A 21861-nucleotide genomic window follows, 5' to 3' on the forward strand; every position below is an offset into this window, starting at 1 on the left:
TGCAGTCCAAGGGACTCTCAAGAGTCTTCTCCAACACCACAGTTCAAAAGCATCAATTCTTAGGCGCTCAGTTTAAGGCGGACTGAACACAGGCCAGGGGGAGTCAGGAGGCCGTCCCACTTGTAGTGTGGTCTTGGGCAAGTCACTGTCCATTTGAGTAACCACTGTCTTCTCTCTGCAAAATCGGGATGCTAACGCTTTGTAAGGATGCAAGGATCAAAAGACATGTTAGGGGTAGCGCTTTGCAAGCGATCGTTTGTGGCATAAATTACAAATCCAGGAAAAGAACTGCAGAAAGAAGTGCAGAGAGCAGCCACCAACTAGCGACCGCGGTGACGCGCGTGCGCGTTAGGCGGCCCGAACCAGGGGCCTGGCGGGAGGCGGGGGAGGAGTTCAGGCCCCGCCCGGAACCGCTCGGCCTCTTTTCGCCTCCCGTCCCCTCCCATTTCCGCGGATAACCCAACCGTGCGTCGCCTGCGTGCTGACGTCAGGCGCGTGCCCCTGTCCGGCAGCCGAGGAGACCCCGCGCAGTGCTGCCAACGCCCCGGCGGAGGAGCTGAGGTGAGTGTGGGGCCCGAGGTTGCCCCGCGGGAGCGGCTCCCCCCTCACACTGTCCCCTTGCCCCCGCCGCGCCGCCCCTGGCGTCTCCCCGTCCGCGGGGACCTCCCGCTCTGGGACCCCCGGGGGGCGGGCGCGGGGCGCCGCGGGGGGAGGGGTGCCGGGCTCGCGCGTCGCGGGTCCGGGTTCTGTCAGGGGGCCTGAGGGGAGGGGGTCGCGGAGGGCCCGGCGGCCGCGGCGGCGGGGGGCGCGGGTTCGCCCCGGAGCGCGCGGCCGGGGCGTGAGGTGCCGGGGCGAGGGCGCGGCCAGGCTGTCACCGGGCAGCGGCGGAAGGAAAGGGTCACACCCATCCCGGCCGCCCGGCTCCCCTCCCCCGCGGCCCCGCGGACGCCCACCCCCCCATTCGCCGGGGCGGGCGGCTGGGCCGGGGCGGCGAGGGCCGCAGACCCTCTCCCAGACGCCCGCGGGCTGGCGGGGCCGGGGCTCCCCGGCTGGCCGGCAGGCCCCCAGCGCGCGCCCCGGCTTCGACTTCCTGCTTCGCCGCGGACATTTTGCGGCCGGCGGCGGGGGAGGGGAGCGGATCGCGAGCGCGGTCGGGGAAGCGGGCGGCCCGCAGGGGCTCGGCCCTGCCGCGCGCCTCCCTCGCTCTGCGGCGCGGCCGCCCGACGCCTCGTCCCGGGCCGGGAGGGTGGGCTGGGGGGCGGCTCGGTCGCCGCTTCTCTGGTCTCCTTGATTCCTGCCTTAGGTCGAGTTCCTCCCAATACCGTTTCCGTTTGGCTTCTCCCAACTCTTCTCCCTCCCCGCCTCTTCAGTTGAAGCTTCCCTTGCTGGGAGTTAACCTAAACACCTCCCGAAACTGTCGTTCTGCTTTTTGCCTGATTCCTCTCTTGAGGGGGAAATTTTTCTTTGTTCATTTGCTTCCCACCCTCCCCCCCTTTCCCTTTAAGTCCTAGAGAAATGCAGTGGGGAAGATTACGTCATTGCAATATAAGGGGTGAGAGTTTTTAACTCCTGCAAGTCAGGGCCTCGCTAAATTAAGACAGCATTTGGTAGCCTCTGTTGGGTCCACCCAGTGGCATATCCTGCCTGTTTCCCAACTACTGGTATTCAGAGATGATCTTTTGAAATCCTGGCTGTCTCATACACGTCTGAAAGCCAGGAGGTTTAAAATCTCAAGATGATCTTAATGCCAGGGGAATAAAACGTAAGACAACACTTTTCTTTAGCCACTTGGCGTGGGCAGTAACTTTAAAGATCCCTTTGACTGTATTGGAATGAAGTTAATTTATTTGTGGAAGCCTTTCTTTGTTCCAAAATAACATTCTTAGATTATTTAACTTTAATAAGTGTGTCTTATTGATTCAGAGTAGGTACCTGAGTCGACTCACGTGCTCTTTTGTGGCAAGGGTATGGTGAAAAGAGAATCAGGTCATTTTACACCTGTTCTTTGCTTACTGGTTAGTTTTGTTAAAATGAGTTTTGGATTTTTAACCAAAAAAAAAAAAAACCACCTTACGTGAATAACATTTTCAGACTTTGGAGATCACAGTATTCATTCTTCAGAATCTTAGGCACATCTTGAATTGTATATCCTTCACTGACTACAGGGTACAGTAGCACAGAAAAATATTAGCATTGTAAAGCGAATGAGACCCAATTGTGTAATGCATTGTTATAAGGGTAGTTCCTGTTGGAACAAGTACTTTCTCATTGTTTCTCGTTTCTATAGAGAGAACAGATTGCTTGTTAAACACTTAATAGAAGTGGTCGATTTAAAGCAGCTTTTGGGAGTTTGTAGGTGTTGGTAGATGATTATATAGGTGTGGAGCTTGGATCTTCTGAAATACATTTGCCATAATGTATCTCTTTTTAAGAATATAAAATTGAAGTACTTACCTGCCATATTTCTCGACTCTTCTGTACATAAGAGCTTTAAATACACACATATCAATTGTCTTCCCTTTTAAAAGTATGGCAGAATAGTTTGGATTTACAGCTTTTATGGGTCAGGAAGATCCCCTGGAGAAGGAAATGGCAACTCACTCCAGTATTCTTGCCTGGAGAATCCCATGGACCGAGGAGCCTGGTGTGGGCTACAGTCCACGGGGTGGCAAAGAGTCTGACACGACTGAGCGACTTCACTTTCATTTTCACAGCTTTTATACTGAGGCAAGGAGATTGGTGATTGAGTATTAAAAATGAGCTCTTTCTCAGTAATTTTTTCAAGACTCCAAAGGTATCACAACCTCTTAAAATGTTTGTATATAATAACACCTGTACTCAGTTGAACTTAATTTTGGGGGCACCCAAGGCAGGTATTACAGCCTAGGGTGGTGGTGGTTCAGTTGCTAAGTTGTGTCCCACTCTTTGTAACCCTGTGGCCAGGCTCCCCTGTCCTCCACTGTCTCCTAAGGTAGTCAGGGGCTGAAATGAAACATCAGTGAGATTCTTTTAAAGCCCACCAAACCCACATCTTGACTTTTTTGTAACTTAAAGATTTTTTTTATTCGGGTACTTTTTCCACTTTTAATTTTATGATTTATTAGAGAAGCATTTCTAGTTACTTTAAAAATGGTTCACTTACTGTGCCTGTCTGGGAGTAGTATTTATAGCCATTCTTGGAAATAAAAGTCAAATTGTACTTTTTATTTTAAATGCATTTATCGTTTTAGGGTCTGTTTTGAGAGGACAAGGAATGCTTAATGAGAAACACTTAAGGCCACAGAGCTTCCTCTGCTGGGGGAAGGGGGGTTGATATTTTGTTAACTTCTGTCCCATAAAGACCTATATATTTTCTATTAAAGGTTGCATTCTAGGTTTTCAATATTTGGTAGTCTCTTCCAAGTCTATTAATTTCACCCACTAGAATGTAAGTCTGTGAAGGCAGGACTTTTGACCTAGTATGGTCACCCTGATCCCTGGCACCTAGAATAGTAGCAAACCATGATGTATCTCAAGAAATGTTTGTCAAATGAATGAATGTGATGTCGGAGGGTTAACATTTTCTCTTTCTGCATATTCTACAGGCGTATGTACTTTGTTTCCTGAGATGACTTTTGTGCTTGGTCAACCATATGCATATTTGGGCTCATTGAAGTGATGATTACTAATCTTTTGCTTGAACATATTCATCTGTTTACTCCTATATTTGCTGCAGGTGTACTATCTGAACAATTAATAGTTGCTTAGAAAATCTTTCCTGATGACTGGTTTTTATTCTCCTAAAAATTATTCAGACTTTAATGTGTTTCCTTCCCCAGTTTCTTTTTTGAAATAGCTTAATTATGCGACTTCTTTCCCTCAATTTAATGGCATAAAATTGTTGGTCATGTTATGTTTTTTCCCTTACGTTTCTACTTTTAGTTACTCATCCCTTCAGTCCAAAATATTTTTGCTAAAGCAAATCAATTTTCATTACTTGTTTTGGCCTTCACTTCTGTTATAAGTCCTGGATGTCAGAACTCTTCACTAGTTGCCCATGGGACATTGGTCTCAAATTGCTCATTCCATGAAGTGAAACCCCAGTTTTGCTACTAAAATGGTGTCCTATTAAAAAAATTAGAAACATTTTTTTGTTAAAGTATTTAGCTATTATGCTGAAATCCAGAACAGTTTCTAACAGCAAAAATCTACATATTAAGTTATAGTGTTTACCAAGCGTCAGTGGTCAGTCACCTGAAGAGAACCTCGGTTGCTCACTCTGTTCTTTAACACTTGACACTTGCATCATTTTCTGTAAGAGTGAGCCATTTTGATTTGCTATTGCTGTGTGTTTTGAGAGAGACACTGTGAGTATAGTGATTAATAGTGTAGACTCTGGGATCAGACTGCTTGGATTCAAATCCTGGCTTTGGCATTTATTAGCTCCATGAGCCCGAGTAACGTCTATGTGACTGGATTAACCTTCCATAGCAAAGGACTAGCAATAGTCTCTACCTCACAGTGGTGGTGGTGGTTGGTCGCTAAGTGGTGTCCAACTCTTGCGACCCCATGGTATGCTCCTCTGTCCATAGGATTTCCCAGTCAGAAATACTGGAGTGGGTTGCCATTTCCTTCTCCAGGGAATCTTCCCAATTCAGGACCCAGGAATTGAACCTGTTTCCCGGGCTCTGCTGGTGGATTCTTCACTGCTGAGCCGTTAGGGAAGCCCCACAGTGTTGTTAGGAGTATTCTAAATGAAATACTTAAAGCAATTAACTGGGGCACAGCAGTGCTTTGTAGGTGTTTGCTCTTGCTATTATTACAGCCTTGCTTAATGCCCCTATTTTTGAGAAGTTATATGCATTTCTTTCAAACATCAACAGTTTAATAACAATCCCTCCCTCAGATTAATCTCATGAAATCATAAAAATTAAATGAAGTGAGAATTGGTGTCTGCTTTAAGTTTATATTCATTATCTTAAGCAGTGTCATAGAGCTAAGGGTGTAAGTTCTCAAGTGTGAAGTATGTAGTCCTGTGGACTAGCAGCATAAGCCTCACCTTGGAGCTCCTTAGGTATCTCAGGCTCCATTCCAGTCCTACTGAATCAGTATCTGCATTTTAATGCGATCTCCAAGTGATTTTCATGCACATTGAAGTTTGAAGCACCCTCTGAGTTATAGTTTCCTGCCTATTGTGTAGAATCACCTCATGTCTGTGCTCATCATCAGGAACTAATATGTTTAGTTTCTAAAGAGTCATTTCCCACTTAGTAATAACTAATCTTAAATTCTAGTTTTAGAACTGCTTGAACTTGAGTTCGGTTACACATTTGAACTCAGTGACTTTTTATGGAAAACTAATTGCTGTTATGAAGAGCATATGATTAGGATCATTCACATAATTGTTGGTTATGAAAACAGGTTAAATACAAAGTTGGCATTTAGCTGATCAGATGTAAAAAATGTTTTATGCTTTTTTGGTACTAAACCATATCTCCAGTCTCAGGGGAAAATGTTAATAACTAAAATCTAGTTTTATTTAACTACCATCGTGAAAAAATTATTGCTATTTTTAAAGGACTTGATTAAATATTCTCTGGTTTTTCTTAATACTGATTGATGTAGAAGAGATTCACCAGTAATATCCCTGTGCAGTGTGTGCTCTGGAGCAGTGTTGCGTGACCTTTTTCAAATCAATGGAGACATAAAAAAAGTATGGTATCCCCCCCACTGGAGTAAAAGGATAAAACTACTCTTGGCTGGCTGGAGGTGCTGCAGCCCTAGGAGAGCTGGGAATCAATGTCTCAGGCAAACCTGTGTCCGTTCTGTGTGTCCCAAGGGGCATTTTGAAGCCATCTGCTGTTAGATATTAAGCCACAGCCATCATTTTCAGCTAAAAAGATTATCACTTTTTGTTACTCCTTGTGTAAACAGAAGAGATTGAAGATAACAGGTCAAATGAGGAGTAGGTGAAACCAGGGGGAGAAATGAAGGTGGAATTAAAGAATATTGTAATTAGTGTTAAAGACTGTGAGATGATAAGTTTTGTAGAAGAAAGCATAAGCAAGATTTGAGCTACAATCCATTTACTTTGTTGGTAGGCAATTTTAGGATATTTGTAATTTTTTTGTTTTCATTGGGTTTACTTTAAATCTGTCTAAAAGCAGATGAAGAGGAGTAGAATGCGAGAGTCAAGTTTCTTAAGAAAGATATCTTTGTTATATGTGATTTCAAGGATTTTCATCCTAATACAGCTTCATGGTAGCTTCTAGTGTTTGTAAAACAGCTGAAGGCTATTTGAGAGGAGCTCAATTTTAGAATCTTTTGAAGTGGAGTTAAACCATCTATATTATTTATTACTTTGCCAGAAAACCATATTTTTATTGTGAGGTTTAAGAATAACAGTACAACTTACTTAGATTTTAAATATAAAATTTTCATTTTTCAGTTAACTAGGAATGAATGGATAGTTCCTGTGAATATTGAGTGCTGGGGCTTTAAATGTGAGTGCTAGGGCTTTAAATCAGTATCTAATACTCTAATTTGTTTCAGAAAGTGTATAAATAGTATACATAGTATAAAATATAAGCTATGAAAATGTTTGAATCATTTTAGGTTGTATGATTTATTTGTTTAAAGGGCCAAAGGAAATGTTAGTTCATCCTGCTGCTGCTGCTAAGTCGCTTCAGTTGTGTCCAACTCTGTGCAACCCCATAGACGGCAGCCCACCAGGCCCCGCCGTCCCTGGGATCCTCCAGGCAAGAATACTGGAGTGCGTTGCCATTTCCTTCTCCAATGCATGAAAGTGAAAAGTGAAAGTGAAGTCGCTCAGTCGTGTCCGACTCTTGGTGACCCCATGGACTGCAGCCCACCAGGCTCCTCCGTCCATGGGATTTTCCAGGCAAGAGTATTGGAGTGGGGTGCCATTGTCTTCTCCCTAAGCATTTATAAATCAGTGGAAATGGGGATAAGGGATACTTAAAATTTTTTTTTTTTAAATTTTATTTTATTTTTAAACTTTACAATATTGTATTAGTTTTGCCAAATATCGAAATGAATCCGCCACAGGTATACCCGCGCTCCCCATCCTGAACCCTCCTCCCTCCTCCCTCCTCCCTCCGGGTCGTCCCAGTGCACCAGCCCCAAGCATCCAGTACCTTGCATCGAACCTGGACTGGCGACTCGTTTCATACATGATATTATACATGTTTCACTGCTATTCTGCCAAATCTTCCCACCCTCTCCCTCTCCCACAGAGTCCATAAGACTGATCTATACATCGGTGTCTCTTTTGCAGTCTCATACACAGGGTTATTGTTACCATCTTTCTAAATTCCATATATATGTGTTAGTATACTGTATTGGTGTTTTTCTTTCTGGCTTACTTCAAAGAGGGATACTTTAAATTTTTAAGAGTGGGAATTTTTCTGGTGGTCCAGTGGTTAGAACTCTGCCCTTAGAATACTGGGGGCATGGGTTCAATCCTTGGTTAGGGAGCTAAGATTTCCCCGTGGCATGCTGTGTAGCCAATAAATAAATTAAAAAATATATTTTTTTAAGAGTAATGCCTATGTTAATTCTCTAGTGTGTTTCAGAATAGCTGGAAGAGGTTTCCATGGGGATGGGTTGGAACCCCTACTTAATATATCCCCAGTTTGGAAATTTATGATATGTAAGTTTGTTAAGGGTTCATAGAAGTTTTTTACATTTGATCACAGATTGTCAGAATCTGTTTAATTCAGTGTTGTTTAAACTTGTTTGGTGATGGCCCTATCTCCCCAACCCATGGAACACCCAGTTCCACCTTTGAGATAGTAGACTGGGAGATTGTGGTGGTTGGTGGCTCCATTAGGTTCAGGGGCTGTTGGTGTGGCTTTGCTATGGGTAGAAAAATGGAAAAAACTTTAAGTTCCTGAGGCAAGTGAAAGGTAGAGGCTTTAGCAGAGGTCACAGATTATCTATTCTTGCTGTAGCCTAACGCTGCTCAAGATCTTTGTACAGAAATTGCTAATATGCACTTCCTTAGGATGGAACTTGGCATGTTATGTATAAAACACATCTTTGGGGTATCGATGGGGCAGTTAAGTATTCATTGGAAGGACTGATGCTGAAGCTCCAATACTTGGGCCATCTGATGTGAAGAGCTGACTCACTGGAAAAGACCTTAATGCTGGGAAAGATTGAAGCCAAAAGGAGAAGGGGACAGCAGAGGATGAGATAGTTAGATAGCATCACCCACTCAATGGACATGAGTTTGAGCAAACTCGGAGAGAGATTGGAGGACAGAGGAACCTGGTGTGTTGCAGTCCGGGGTTGCAAAGAGTTGGACACAACTTGGCAGCTTAACAGTAACAACATGGGGGTGTAGCTCCATCTCAATTTAAAAATCAGGCAAGGTATTGGAAGGGTTGCAATCCATTATTAGGGACTGGGAAAGTGATTCTCTAGTGGCTGCAAAGGGAATCTCTGAAATGGAGTCTCTGTCTCCAGTTTTCTTTGTTCTTGGATCAGTGATCCTAGTTTGAGTATTATTTTCCAATATTCTGAAAAGCTTGCAGCAATTTAAAAGCCATTTTTTAAAAACTCTGAAAGTCATGTAATTTTAAAAACTACTTTATTTGAGATCCAAAGAAGTTTTATGTTTAAAAAATAATTGTAAACTTACACAAATTTTTTAGGAGTTTGTGGCAGTAATCTGTAAGTTCTTCATATTTTATAATTTGACATCTTTCTTTTGCTTTTTCTTGTCATACATACTGCCCAATCCACTTCTCCTTTCTCACAAAAACAAAAACCCGGCCCAGATACCATCTTTTACGTTGATTTTTTTTTCCCCCTAGTTTCATATATTACATGGAAATGAAGATATATTCTCCTAAAAAATTGTCCTTGGTTCTAGTTCAGAGCCAGGAATAGAAAAAATCATTTTACTTACTGTTGGATAGTTGACCAAGAGAGGTGGGCTCTTTTAGTTTTTTTTAAAAAATTACTATTTTTTGGTAGTGGGGTAATTTTTCTTTAGGATCACAATTCATGTCTTGGATGTGATATATGTTGAAGATAACAAAAGTTATTTTCTGTTGACATCAGATTTTTTACCTCTGCTACTTTCAGTTTGAGAAATTGGTATCATTTCTGCTTTTATAAAACATAGATCTCTCATGCTCTTTTTTAACAATACAAAGATGAGGTGATTCTTTGCAAATATTAACACACACTCTAAAAGAAACGTAAGACTTAGAAACGGCTTTTAAAATAGAGCCAATCAATAGCAAAGATTTTTGTGAAAACCTAGATTCTGGAAATAATTTTTTGGCAGTTCTGTGTTTCCTTAAGTATACTATTTTAATTGATGTTAAATCTGAGTGAATTGTTCGAAAATTAGAAGCACATTTTAATTATAAAGCTAAGGAGTGTAAGATTGGCTACATAAACTATTTCACTGTGATACAGTTAGAAACATCATGTGGTATGCATTCTTTATAGGGATCTTGTTTTTTTATAGAAAAGTATCCTTTTTTGCTAGTTTAAAACTCAGTAGAGTTTCCCTGCTGGTCCAGTGTTTAAGACTCCGGGCTTCCAATGCAAGGTGGGGGGATCCCTGGCCAGGGAATTAAGATCCCCCATGCCACATGCCACAAAAAGAAAAAAAGCAGAATTGTGCATTCCTAGACTACAGTTGCTCATGATGATTCAGGGTGTTTATTCCCCAAAATGATACTGGGTGGCTTTTAAACACTTAGATGTTAACTACTATAGCTAGTTTGGGCTGTGGCCTTGACTTAAGCTTTAGGAATAGGATTCTTGTCTTTCAGAGGGAGTTAAAAAAAATTTTTTTTTTCTTCCTCCCTCCCTTCTTTTCTCCAGATAGTAATAGATGAGGGTTAAGAGCTTAGAGGATCGACTAATGGGTATATTCTGAGTTCAGAGAACAAGTGTTTTTTGTTTTTGTTTTTTTTTTGACTCGCTTCATCTCTAATGCATACTGTTTTATTAATTAGTGATTTCAGCAATCCTTTGTGTGCTCTCTGGAAATGACAGTTCTAGGTGTTGGCGATAGAAGTGAATGCAATAGACCAAAACAGATCTCTGGCCCCATGAAATTGACACACTAGTGTGTGGGTTGGAGATAAGTGGCTAAAAATGAAGAAGGGGAGGTAGGGTACAGTGGAGTGTTTCAGGGTTTGTAGAACTTGTGGTGCAGTTTAAGATAAGGTAATCAGAGGAGTTCTCACTCCAGAATGACATTTGAGCAAAGACCTGTAGGGGATATGACTGAATGAGTCATCCAGGCCAGAGCATTCTAAGTAGAGGGAACTACTATAGTCAGTCTTAAATCAGTGACCAGTGCTGTTGCACCTAATTTTATATGAAGTGTTTAAAAATAGACATTAAACAAATTAATTTTTTTCTTTATTTAAAAGTTTATTTTTTAATAGAAGGATAATTGCTTTAAAAGAAGTGTATTATTAATGCATCTTGAATACTATTATAGGAGCTTAGCTTCTCAAAATGTGGTATGTGTATATAATTTCCATAGAAGGAATTCATAATCAGAGTAGGAGTTTGTGCTTTGATGGTGTTATCTTTGGTTGCAAAGTGTGCTCTAAAAGGCATATTTGTTGCCGGCACATACTGGTTGTTTTTCAGTCTTTGTAACTCTTATTTTTGTCGTTTTTGTTTCTCTTGATCTCTTAGTGGATAGAACTATACTGTTACCTCTGTGCAGCCAGGCTGAAACATCTGCAGTCAAGCCAGCTGTACTGCCTTGACATAGAATTTAGTGCAAGTGTTACAACGTCTTTATTCTTTGTTGAATTATTTCTTCAAGTGCATAGCTGAGTGCTTCTGTAGAAGTTCACCCTGTTAATTTTACATCAAAATTGGTAGACTGCTTTGATTCAGAATCTTGGTAATGTTATTAAAAAAAAAAAAAGGCTTGTAGTTTGTAAAATAGATTGTTGAGTATCTGCATGTAGGTACCTCTGCCTCATTAGCTGTAACAAAATTTAAATGATCATGGTTGGCTTCGTAACCATGGTGGCCTCTCACCTGATAACCTGTTCAGAGAAAGGCTTTCAGTTTGTCGCTCATTTTATGGTGTGTGTTTAGGTTATATAGTAACATTTCTTTTCTTTTTTTTTTTTGCTTCAGACTTTTTTGCTGCAAATGTATGCTTGTATGTGGGACTTCTGATACAGACTGGCACATGATTTCATCCTTGATGGACTTAGGACCAAATTATTGTGTTCTGATTCTGAAAAGGCTATTCTTTTGCGTGTTTTCTTAAAAATGAACATAATAGCTTGACCTTAAGATTTCTTTTCCAACTTCTCCATTTGTCTGTGTTACACATCTCTCCTGTAATTTCCCGAACTAAAAAATTTCCTCATAATTTACCATCTCCTTAAATAAACCCATCCTCCACCCCCAAACTGGTCAGCTGTTTCTTTACTGGCATACAGCCACTTCCCTAGTTCAGGCCCTTGGATTATTAAAGTACTTTCTTAGCTGAGTTCCTGTATTTTATCTGGTTACCTTTGACAGTTCACCTTGGAGTACAGATACAAGATTAATATGCCTAAAAAAAAAACACAAAACCTGGTTCATGGATCAGAAAGAAATGGCACCCATGTTAAATGAAAGTTCCTGTCCTTAGCTTTCAGAGTCTTTGTGACATGAACTCAGCTGTGTGTGTGTGTTTCTTTCACTTGATAGGCTAGCGCTTCTTGTGCCCTTTCTCCTGACATCGATTCTCATTCTTGACCACTCCCATGTTTTATTACTTTTGAAAGTCTTTGGAAGTTGTAGTAGACTATTGCAATTGTATTAGTCTCTTCTGCTTATAACCAGTAAAGTATACAAGGTGATGTATGTCAAGCTCTCTAGCATAGTGTTTGACACAGAGCAGGCATTGAGGAAATTACTAAATTTGTTTTGAAGTCAGGATTTCTGCCTTACCCAATGTAGTGCTATAATAAGCACTTAAATATCTTGCTGACTTTTACAATATGTAGAGTTGTTTCTTGGAAGAACGGAAGTGTAACATGTTCTAGATTCTAACTTGTGTCCCGATGCAGTGAAGATTGAAGAAGCTCTGTTAGGCACTTGGTTCTTGTTCATTAAGTAATATACACACACACTCACTCACTCTAGCATAGCTGTTATTTTCTTCATTGTTTGCTCTGTTGGTATTCTTCATAACTATTTTTAATATGTATTGCATGTCATTCTCTGGTGTGTTGTTACTTAATCGTTTTTTTCTGTTGTAACGTTAAGGTATTTCATTGTTTCTTAATAAAGTATTTTCTTTATTTTGGATAAATTATCTGAAGTGGAATTATTTTTTTAAAAACAAGAATAAAAGTATTTTAATTGTTGAAATACATTGGTACATTTTAGTGCTAAGTGGATGAAGGGGGTTATTGAGGCAAATGAGTGAATATTTATTGGCTCTTAGAATACAGTACGTTAAAAAAATGCCTATGCTCATGAAGTAGATCACAGATTTTTATGGGTTTGGTTTATTGGTACTTGATATCTTGTAGACCAGGTTTGCTCATAATGTTTTCCTTACTTGTTGAATGTCTTATGGAGATCTTTTCATTTTAATAGATAGTTTTGTTTTTAAAATACTATGCACATGATGAGAGCTTCAGTAGAAAAGAGAGTATGATGAAAAATATGTCTGCCCATTGCAGACACACCTGTATCCTCTTCCCAGAAGCAGTCACTTGTCCAGCAGATGCATTTTTGTAGAGAGTCTCTGGGCCTGTCAGTATATATATAGCCTCTCCATTAAAAAAATTTTTTTTTTTTTTTAAATTTTTTTAGCCCCAAAAAATAAAGTCTGACACTGTTTCCACTGTTTCCCCATCTATTTCCCATGAAGTGATGGGACCAGATGCCATGATCTTCGTTTTCTGAATGTTGAGCTTTTTTTTTTTTTTTTTAATTTTTTATTCCTTTATTTCTCATGTGTTCCCCATCCTGAACCCTCCTCCCTCCTCCCTCCCCCTACCATCCCTCTGGGTCGTCCCAGTGCACCAGCCCCAAGCATCCAGCATCGTGCATTGAACCTGGACTGGCATCTCGTTTTATACATGACATTTCACATGTTTCAATGCCATTCTCCCAAATCTTCCCACCCTCTCCATTAAAAAATTCACTTGCGTCAATTGCTATATTATGCACACTCTCTGCACTTTTCTTTTCAAAAACAATAAATTTTGGAGATCTTCCACATGCACTGTATTGGTAGTGTTTGCTATGGTTACTGTAACAAAGTACCATACTCTGGGTGATTTAAACAGCAGAAGTTTATTTCCTTACAGTCCCTGAAGGCTGGGAGTTTAAAATCAGGGTCTGGGCAGGGTTGGTTTCTTCCGAGGGCCTCTCTTAGTTTATAGACGGCCGACTTCTAGTGTCTGCACTTGGCCTTCCCTCTAAGTGTCCCAGTCTTGCTATAAGGACACCACGTTAGATTAGGGCCCACCAATATGATCTCATTTTACCTTCATTATTTCTTTAAAAGCTCTGTCTCTAAATATAGTTGTATTATTTAAAAAATTTTTAATTTAAATTTTTAATTGGGGTATAATTGCTTTACAATGTTGTGTTAGTTTCTGCTGTACAACAGTGTAAATCAGCTATAAAGTAAAGTAAAAAATCACTCAGTCGTGTCCGACTCTTTGCGACCCGTGGACTGTAGCCTATCAGGCTCCCCCGTCCCTGGGATTCTCCAGGCAAGAACACTGGAGTGGGTTGCCATTTCCTTCTCCAATGCATGAAAGTGAAAAGTGAAAGTGAAGTTGCTCAGTTGTGTCTGACTCTTAGCGACCCCATGGACTGCAGCCTACTAGGCTCCTCCATCCATGGGATTTTCCAGGCAAGAGTACTGGAGTGGGGTGCCATTGCCTTCTCCAGTAAATCAGCTATATGTATACATATATCCCCTCCCTCTTGAGCCTCCCTCCCAACCCCCTCCATCCCCCTCCAGGTCATCATAGAGCACCGAGTGCATCTCCCTGTGCTCTACAGCAGCTTCCCGACAGCTGTCTGTTTTACAAGTGGTGTATATACATGTCAGTGCTACGCTCTCAATTCACCCCAGCTTCCCCTTGTGTCCAGAAGTCCATTCTCTACATCTGTCTCTTTTCCTGCCCTACAGATAGATTCATCAGTACCATTTTTCTAGATCCCATATGTATGCATTAATAGACAATATTTCTTTTTCTGACTTCACTCTGTATGACAGACTCTAGGTCCATCCACATCAACAGATGACCCAATTGCGTTCCTTTTTATGGATGAGTAATACTCCACATATGTTCAGTTCAGTTCGGTTCAGTTCAGTGTCTCGGTCGTGTCTGACGCTTTGCAACCCCATGAACTGCAGCACGCCAGGCCTCCCTGTCCATCACCAACTCCCGGAGTTTACTCAAATTCATGTCCATCGAGTCAGTGATGCCATCCAACCATCTCATCCTCTGTCGTCCTCTTCTCCTCCTGCCCTCAATCTTTCCCAGCATCAGGGTCTTTTCAAATGAGTCAGCTCTTTGCATCAGGTGGCGAAAGTATTGGAGTTTCAGCTTCAACATCAGCCCTTCCAATGAACACCCAGGGCTGATCTCCTTTAGGATGGACTGGTTGGATCTCCTTGCAGTCCAAGAGACTCTCAGGAGTCTTCTCCAACACCACAGCTCAAAAGCATCAATTCTTTGGCACTCAGTTTTCTTTATAGTCCAACTCTCACATCCATACATGACCACTAGAAAAAACATAGTCTTGACTAGTAGCCTTGACCTTTGGTGACAGAGTAATGTCAAATCAGCCACTGTTTCCCCATCTATTTGCCATGAAGTGATGGGACCGGATGCCATGATCGTAGTTATCTGAATGTTGAGCTTTAAGCCAACTTTCTCACTCTTTCACTTTCACCAAGAGGCTTTTTAGTTCCTCTTCACTTTCTGCCATAAGGGTGGTGTCATCTGCATATCTGAGGTTATTGATATTTCTCCCAACAGTCTTGGTTCCAGCTTGTGCTGCTTCTAGTCCAGCCTTTCTCATGATGTACTCTGCATATAAATTAAATAAGCAGGGTGACAATATACAGCCTTGACGTACTCCTTTTCCTATTTGGAACCAGTCTGTTGTTCCATGTCCACTTCTAACTGTTGCTTCCTGACCTGCATACAGGTTTTTCAAGAGGCAGGTCAAGTGTTCTGGTATTCCCATTTCTTTCAGAATTTTCCACAGTTTATTGTGATCCACACAGTCAAAGGCTTTGGCATAGTCAATAAAGCAGAAATAGATGTTTTTCTGGAACTCTCTTGCTTTTTTGATGATCCAGCATATGTACCACATCTTTTATTCGTTCATTTGTCAATGGATGTTTAGGTTGCTTCCATATCATGGCTTTTGTAAATAGTGCTGTAGTGAACACTGGAGTATACATGTTGATTGTGTCAATTTACATTCCCACCAACAGTGCAAGAGAGTTCCCTTGTCTCCATGTCTGGTGCAGCATTTATTGTTTGTACAGTTTTTGACGATGGCCTTTCTGACCAGTGTGAGGTGATACTTCCTTGTAGTTTTGATTTGTATTTTTCTAATAATGAGTGACATTGAGCATCTTTTCTTGTGCCTCTTGGCCATCTGTATATATTCTTTGGAAAAATGTCTGTTTAGGTCTTCTGCTATTTTTGATTGGATTATTTGTTTTTTGATGTTGAGTTGTGTGAGCTGCTTGTATATTTTGGAGATTAATCCTTTGTCAGTTGCTTCATTTGCAGATATTTTTTCCCATTCTGAGGGTTGCCTTTCATCTTGTTGACAGTTATATTCTGAGTTACTGGTGTTTATGATTTCAGCATATCAGTTTGTGGGGTGGGCACAATTTAGTCCATAACATTCACTATAGGTCATTCTTTTTAAATAGTTGCATGATATTCCCTTGTAATATAACCTGTTTTACCATTTCCCTGTTGGTGTGCATTTTGCTCCTGCAAGCAAGGCTGTGGTAAATATGTTTGTGCCTTCCTCTTTGCATACGTGGAGAACGTTTTAGAAATGGAACTGCCAGATCAAAGAATGTATATATTAAATTTTGGTAGGTACTGGCCTAGATGTGGGAGTCTTGTTCCTTATTGTTACTGATATTTTTTGAAAACAAAAATTTGCTTTGTGTATTATGTCCTAATGTAAAAACCACATTTTATTTTCAAGGGTATATCATTGACTTTCACTTTACATTTTGATGGGGTATAAACACAACCCCCTATAGAAGACTGCTTAATCAGATTCTGAATTAACTGCTTATCTGGGTCATTTCAGGGCTTCCCAGGTGGTGCTAATGGTAAAGAACCTGCCTGCCAATGTAGGAGACAAGAGATGTGGTCGATCCCTGGGTTGGGAAGATCCCCTGGAGGAGGGCATGGCAACCCACTCCAGTATTCTTGCCTGGAGAATCCCCATGGACAGAGGAGCCAGGTGGGCTACAGCCCATGGGGTCACAAAGAACTAGACACCACTGTAGCGACTTTTGCATACAGCACACTGGGTCACTTCACAATGATAAAAAACATTCATATAAGTGCTGTACAGAGGAGTAACTCAGTTAATTATTACAACCTGTGGTGTAAGTACTATTTCTGTTTTTAATGGAGAAACAAGATCTTGAAAAGAGGTTAAGCTTGCCCAAAGTCACACAGGAAGGGAAATGTAAAATTCAGACTGAAAGTGAAAGTGTTAGTCACTCAGTTGTGTCCACTCTTTGCAACCCCATGGACTGTAGTCTACCAGACTCGTTTGTCCATGGAGTTTCCAAGGTAATAATACTGAAGTGGGTTGCCATTCCCTTCTCGGGGGGAATTTTCCTGACCCAGGTATGACACTCAGGTCTCCTGCATTGCAGGCGATTTCTTTACCAGCTGAACCACCAGGGAAGCCCCCCAGATCCCTAGTGGGCTGCTTGACTTGAAAGATTTTGTGCCTGCCTCCTCTGTATTGCTTTCCTGGCTATGTTAGAGTCTTGCTAAATATTTGCTGCATGATTAATTGTTACTTTGCCAACAAAGGTTCGTCTAGTCAAGGCTATGGTTTTTCCTGTAGTCATGTATGGATGTGAGAGTTGGACTGTGAAGAAGGCTGAGCGCCGAAGAATTGATGCTTTTGAACTGTGGTGTTGGAGAAGACTCTTGAGAGTCCCTTGGACTGCAAGGAGATCCAACCAGTCCATTCTAAAGGAGATCAGCCCTGGGATTTCTTTGGAAGGACTGATGCTACAGCTGAAACTCCAGTGCTTTGGCCACCTCATGCGAAGAGTTGACTCATTGGAAAAGACTCTGATGCTGGGAGGGATTGGGGGCAGGAGGAGAAGGGGACGACAGAGGATGAGATGACTGGATGGCATCACTGACTCGATGGACGTGAGTCTTGAGTGAACTCAGGGAGTTGGTGATGGACAGGGAGGCCTGGCGTGCTGCGATTCATGGGGTCGCAAAGAGTCGGACAGGACTGAGCGACTGATCTGATCTGATCTGATCTGATCTGTCTCTTCTTTAAGAAAAGGCTGATTGCAGCCCTTTCTGTAACATTCAAAAGCTCTTGCTACAAATGTGACATTGGAATTTAAGGTACAAATGTGGCATTTAGTTTAAGATGTTCTTTGAGATCAGAGTGAGGGGATTTCAGAAAGGAAATCCTAACCTTGTCAAGTAGAAGCAAGGATTTTTCTTATATATAGTATTTAGATGGTTTCATTTCACAACAGTCATTTCGATCTTTTTCATATGGCCATTTTGGTTTTTGCAGATTATAATTGGGGATAAAAGTAAGGTGCCAGATTAGGTGTTTACTCTGTACCAGGTGATAATCAATAGTTTTATACACATTGCTTTGTTTCTCTTGGTGGCAGTTTTATGAGTTAGATGTTATTGTAGAGAAAAGATATAGAAGTGAAGTAACTTGCTGGCATTACGTGAAGTAACTTGCTGGGATTACATACATTAAAATTTTGAATTCTAGCTCAGTACTGTATTAAGTGCCTTGGGAAGGAGATAAAAAAGTATAAGCCTAGGTTTTCCTCTCAGAGAGCTTAAGCTCTTTTAGAATAAACGCAAACTTATGTGAATAAAAACAACATAATTAAGTGCTCAGTTGTGTTTTACATTTGTTCAGTGAGTATCTACTGTGTCCAGTATTGATCTATGTTCTGGGAATACAGCAGAGTCCCTGCCTTCACAGAGATTTCCTTATTTTTTACCTGTCTTCCTTTACTGCAATATAACATAAACAAGATAATGATAGATTATGACTATACTATAATGGAAATAAACAGGATAATACAATAGAGGGAGAGGGCTGGATAGTACTCTACATAGTGTATTTAGGGGAGAATTTTCTGAAGAGATGATTTGAGCTGAGATGTGAAGGATGAGAAGTCAAATGGTGTTGTGAACAGGGGAAGGACTATTTGGCAAGTATAAAGGCCTGTAGGCAGGACAGGACTTGACATGTTTGAGGAATATAGTGAGACATGTATAGCTAGAGCATGAAGAGTGAAAGGGATAGAGTATGAGATAGGAAACTTAAGAGCTAAGAAGGGCCTTGCCATGGAAGTTCAGAGACTTCGGGCAGTTTCTGATAGCTGCAATAGTTAGGGACTGTGTTTCAGATAAGGTGGGAATTGGGGATGGGAAATTAGGATAGAAACAGGATGAGTTGTAAGGCTAGACATCCAAGATTTGGAGAGATTTTATGGATAAAAACATAGACATTGAAATAAGCACCAAACTGTATTAGATGATTTAAATAATATCAGGCAACACGCAATTGATTAGATGGGCCGAGTAAGACGCAAACTTAGGTGAACAATTTCAGTCCTGTTTTGCTTAGGTTGCCAGACCTCAGAGCTGTAGCAAATTTAGACTTGAGATTTGGGATCTGTGAAATGCTGTCTTTTGTTATCTGATCTTTTGCAGGAAACTGAGGGGAGATTTGAGTGTGTTTTAATATCTCCTTAATTAAGAGGAACAGAATGCTGCTGCTGCTGCTAAGTCTCTTCAGTCGTGTCCGAGTCTGTGCGGCCCCATAGACGGCAGCCCACCAGGCCCTGCCGTCCCTGGGATCCTCCAGGCAAGAACACTGGAGTGGGTTGCCATTTCCTTCTCCAATGCATGAAAGTGAAAAGTGAAAGTGAAGTCGCTCAGTCGTGTCTGACTCTTAGTCACCCCATGGACTGCAGCCCACCAGGCTCCTCCGTCCATGGGATTTTCCAGGCAAGAGTGCTGGAGTGGGGTGCCATTATAGGAAACTGCATTTAAGGGTGTCCGTACTAGTAATATTGTGAGGGAGGCTGTGCAGTGTCGGTGCTGATTTCCTTACTGTCTGTGTGTGCCACTAGGGTTATTGTCCCAAGCGGATGTGAACTTCGTTCCAGGCATGGGGGGCATGGCTATGTATAGGACAGTGCTCAGCACTTATTAAGTGTTTGTTGAATGAGTGAATAAATCTACAAGTCTTGAATATTTTGAGGGAAAATCTTACTGTAATTTCCCTTCTTTTCTAATCAGATTGTTAGTACTCTTATACATTTTTGCATACTCTTCAAATTTTCCGAAGTGTTTTGAAATATATTACACTCAGAAATTATATAGCTTAGTAGATACTTACTAATTGGACTACATTTTTTTTTTTTTTTGAGTCACAAAGACAGTAAAAAATGATTACTTTGGCTAGCATCCCTTAATTTTTGGTAGTTTGAGGAAGGAAAACTCAGCAAGGTTCTAAAAATAAGGACTCCTGTTCTTACTGGATCAGACATTTCTGAATGAAGTCATTTTCAGAAACGAAGCTGACACAGCAGACTTGGAGCCCTGCTGAAAACATCCTTTTACCACACAGGATCATCATCTTTCATTGTATGAGTGCTGCTGTCAGCACTTTCCCCTGACAGTTGGTTTATTTGTTTGTTGTCTCAAGGACCCAGAGAACCTTAATTTGGCACCCGCTTCTCTACTGTCTCATGTAGGTTGTAGTTTCACAATATATATCAATTTCTTTCACAACTGGTAGAGAATGGAAGAATTGAGTAAATGCCTTAATGAATGCCTAATGTTTGCTTTTCAATACTTTGCATATGCTAATGCATCTAATTGTCAGCTGGAGAGATTAGAAATTTTGCAGCCATTTTGTGGGGGAGAGATACATGAAGAATTTGAGATGTTTTTGCCCAAAGATTCTGTTTTATGTAACATCTGGAAAGTACATTTAGGAGAGGGGAGAAAAACCCATTATCTTTTCCAGCAATCAAAGGCTTTTGTAGTGTTACCACATTCTGTCCAAGTCTGTTTCCCTGATTTCTTTGACTAATTTTGGTGCGAATTTTACATATATCTGCCAATATCAAGTTAAACATTTGAGAGGAAAAAAGCAACAACAGGGCTCTCAGACATGTACAGGAGACTTCATCCTTTAATTTATGGACTTAATTTTAGAGGTGAATAAGTAGAATTTTGGGGGAAAATAAGCGTACTCACAGCTATTTAGGGGCTTACTTGGTGGTTCAGACTGTAAAGAATCTGCCTGCAATGTAGGATACCTGGGTTTAATCCCTGGGTCGGAAGATCTTCTGGAGAAGGGAATGGCAATCCACTCCAGTATTCTTGCCTGGAGAACTCCATAGACAGAGGAGCCTGGCGGACTACAATCCATAGGGTTGCACAGAGTCCGACATGACTGAGTGACTAATACTTTGACTTTCACAGCTATTTAAGGATAGGAGAACAAAATAAAGTTTGGTTTTTGCAAAAATAGCAGATTTATTAGCTTTATTTAAAGCAAAACAAATACGTTCTTATTTTTATTTTACCACCTTTCTTGATAAAGGATTCTGGCCTTCACTCATTTCTTCCTATTAGAACAGACACCTGGAAGATGGAACATAAACAATTGAAACAACCAGTCAGCTTTTAGGGAACATGTACTGGCTTGAGTGAGGAGATCAAGGTGTAAAAAATTTTGATTATTTCAGGAGGGTTTTCTGTAAAGAAAACTTTTGGATACTGCATAAGATATGAGACCTGGTAACCTAGCCTCTACTCTGTTAATTATTCTAAAAAATCATCTAATTGCTCTGTTATTTACTTCCACAACTTAAGTGCACAACAAAATCATTCTCATAGAGCTCAGTCAATTAAGTAAACAGGGTTGGGGATTTTATTTTACTCCCCTTAAAAGCTAACATGTTAGCCTTTTATTGTTTTACAGACGCTGGCAGAAAACATGGGTCAGAGACAACGAATATAATTAAGCCATAGCCAGCAGCAGGAGATGAGAGTGTTGTGTGCCACATCGTTTACCCCTAAGACTTACAGATGGGCTGTGCAGTGGGTTTGAGTCATAGCTGAGGAGCACCGAGCTTGGGGAACGTACTATCCAGTAGCATGCAGAAGGCCACCTTGCTCTTTGTCCCCGAGGGAGACTTTTCTGTACCCTTCAAGGTTGTTGGCTGCAAACATAACCCTGTGACATGGTCTGGATAGAGTGATCAGGGCCTTGCATCCTTAGCATACCTAGAAGATGCTTCGGACCACAAGAGACCTGTGAGGACTGTCTCTCCCTACACAGGGTTGTCTGCTTTTTACTAACAGAAAGTTACTTTATAGAATTCTGGTTTTAATTTATTGTTCAAATTGGAATGCACACATTTATTATTGAAAACTGAAGCAAACCATGTGATCATATTAAGCTTCTTTTGGATTTTATTAGAGCAGATAAGTTTGAGCAGTAGTTGAATCATTTTGACCTTTTGAATGAGCACCAACGTTTTCTAAGATGATTCCTTGTTTACTTAGGACACTGAAAACAGATTATCAAGTT

The 21861-nt window shown here is 41.1% G+C and overlaps 1 protein-coding gene across 1 annotated transcript in view; it reads left to right on the forward strand.

Annotated features, from left to right (window-relative positions):
• Window positions 1-424: 424 nt before the first annotated feature.
• The window catches only part of CDC42 (cell division cycle 42), a 54285-nt gene continuing 32848 nt past the window's right edge, over window positions 425-21861 (forward strand). The window contains exon 1 of the mRNA XM_005905185.2: window positions 425-561. The gene's annotated coding sequence lies outside the window, so the exon portion shown is untranslated. The remainder of the gene's footprint in view (window positions 562-21861) is intronic.

Source organism: Bos mutus, chromosome 2, assembly GCF_027580195.1.
Source record: "Bos mutus isolate GX-2022 chromosome 2, NWIPB_WYAK_1.1, whole genome shotgun sequence".
NCBI classification, from domain to species: domain Eukaryota; kingdom Metazoa; phylum Chordata; class Mammalia; order Artiodactyla; family Bovidae; genus Bos; species Bos mutus.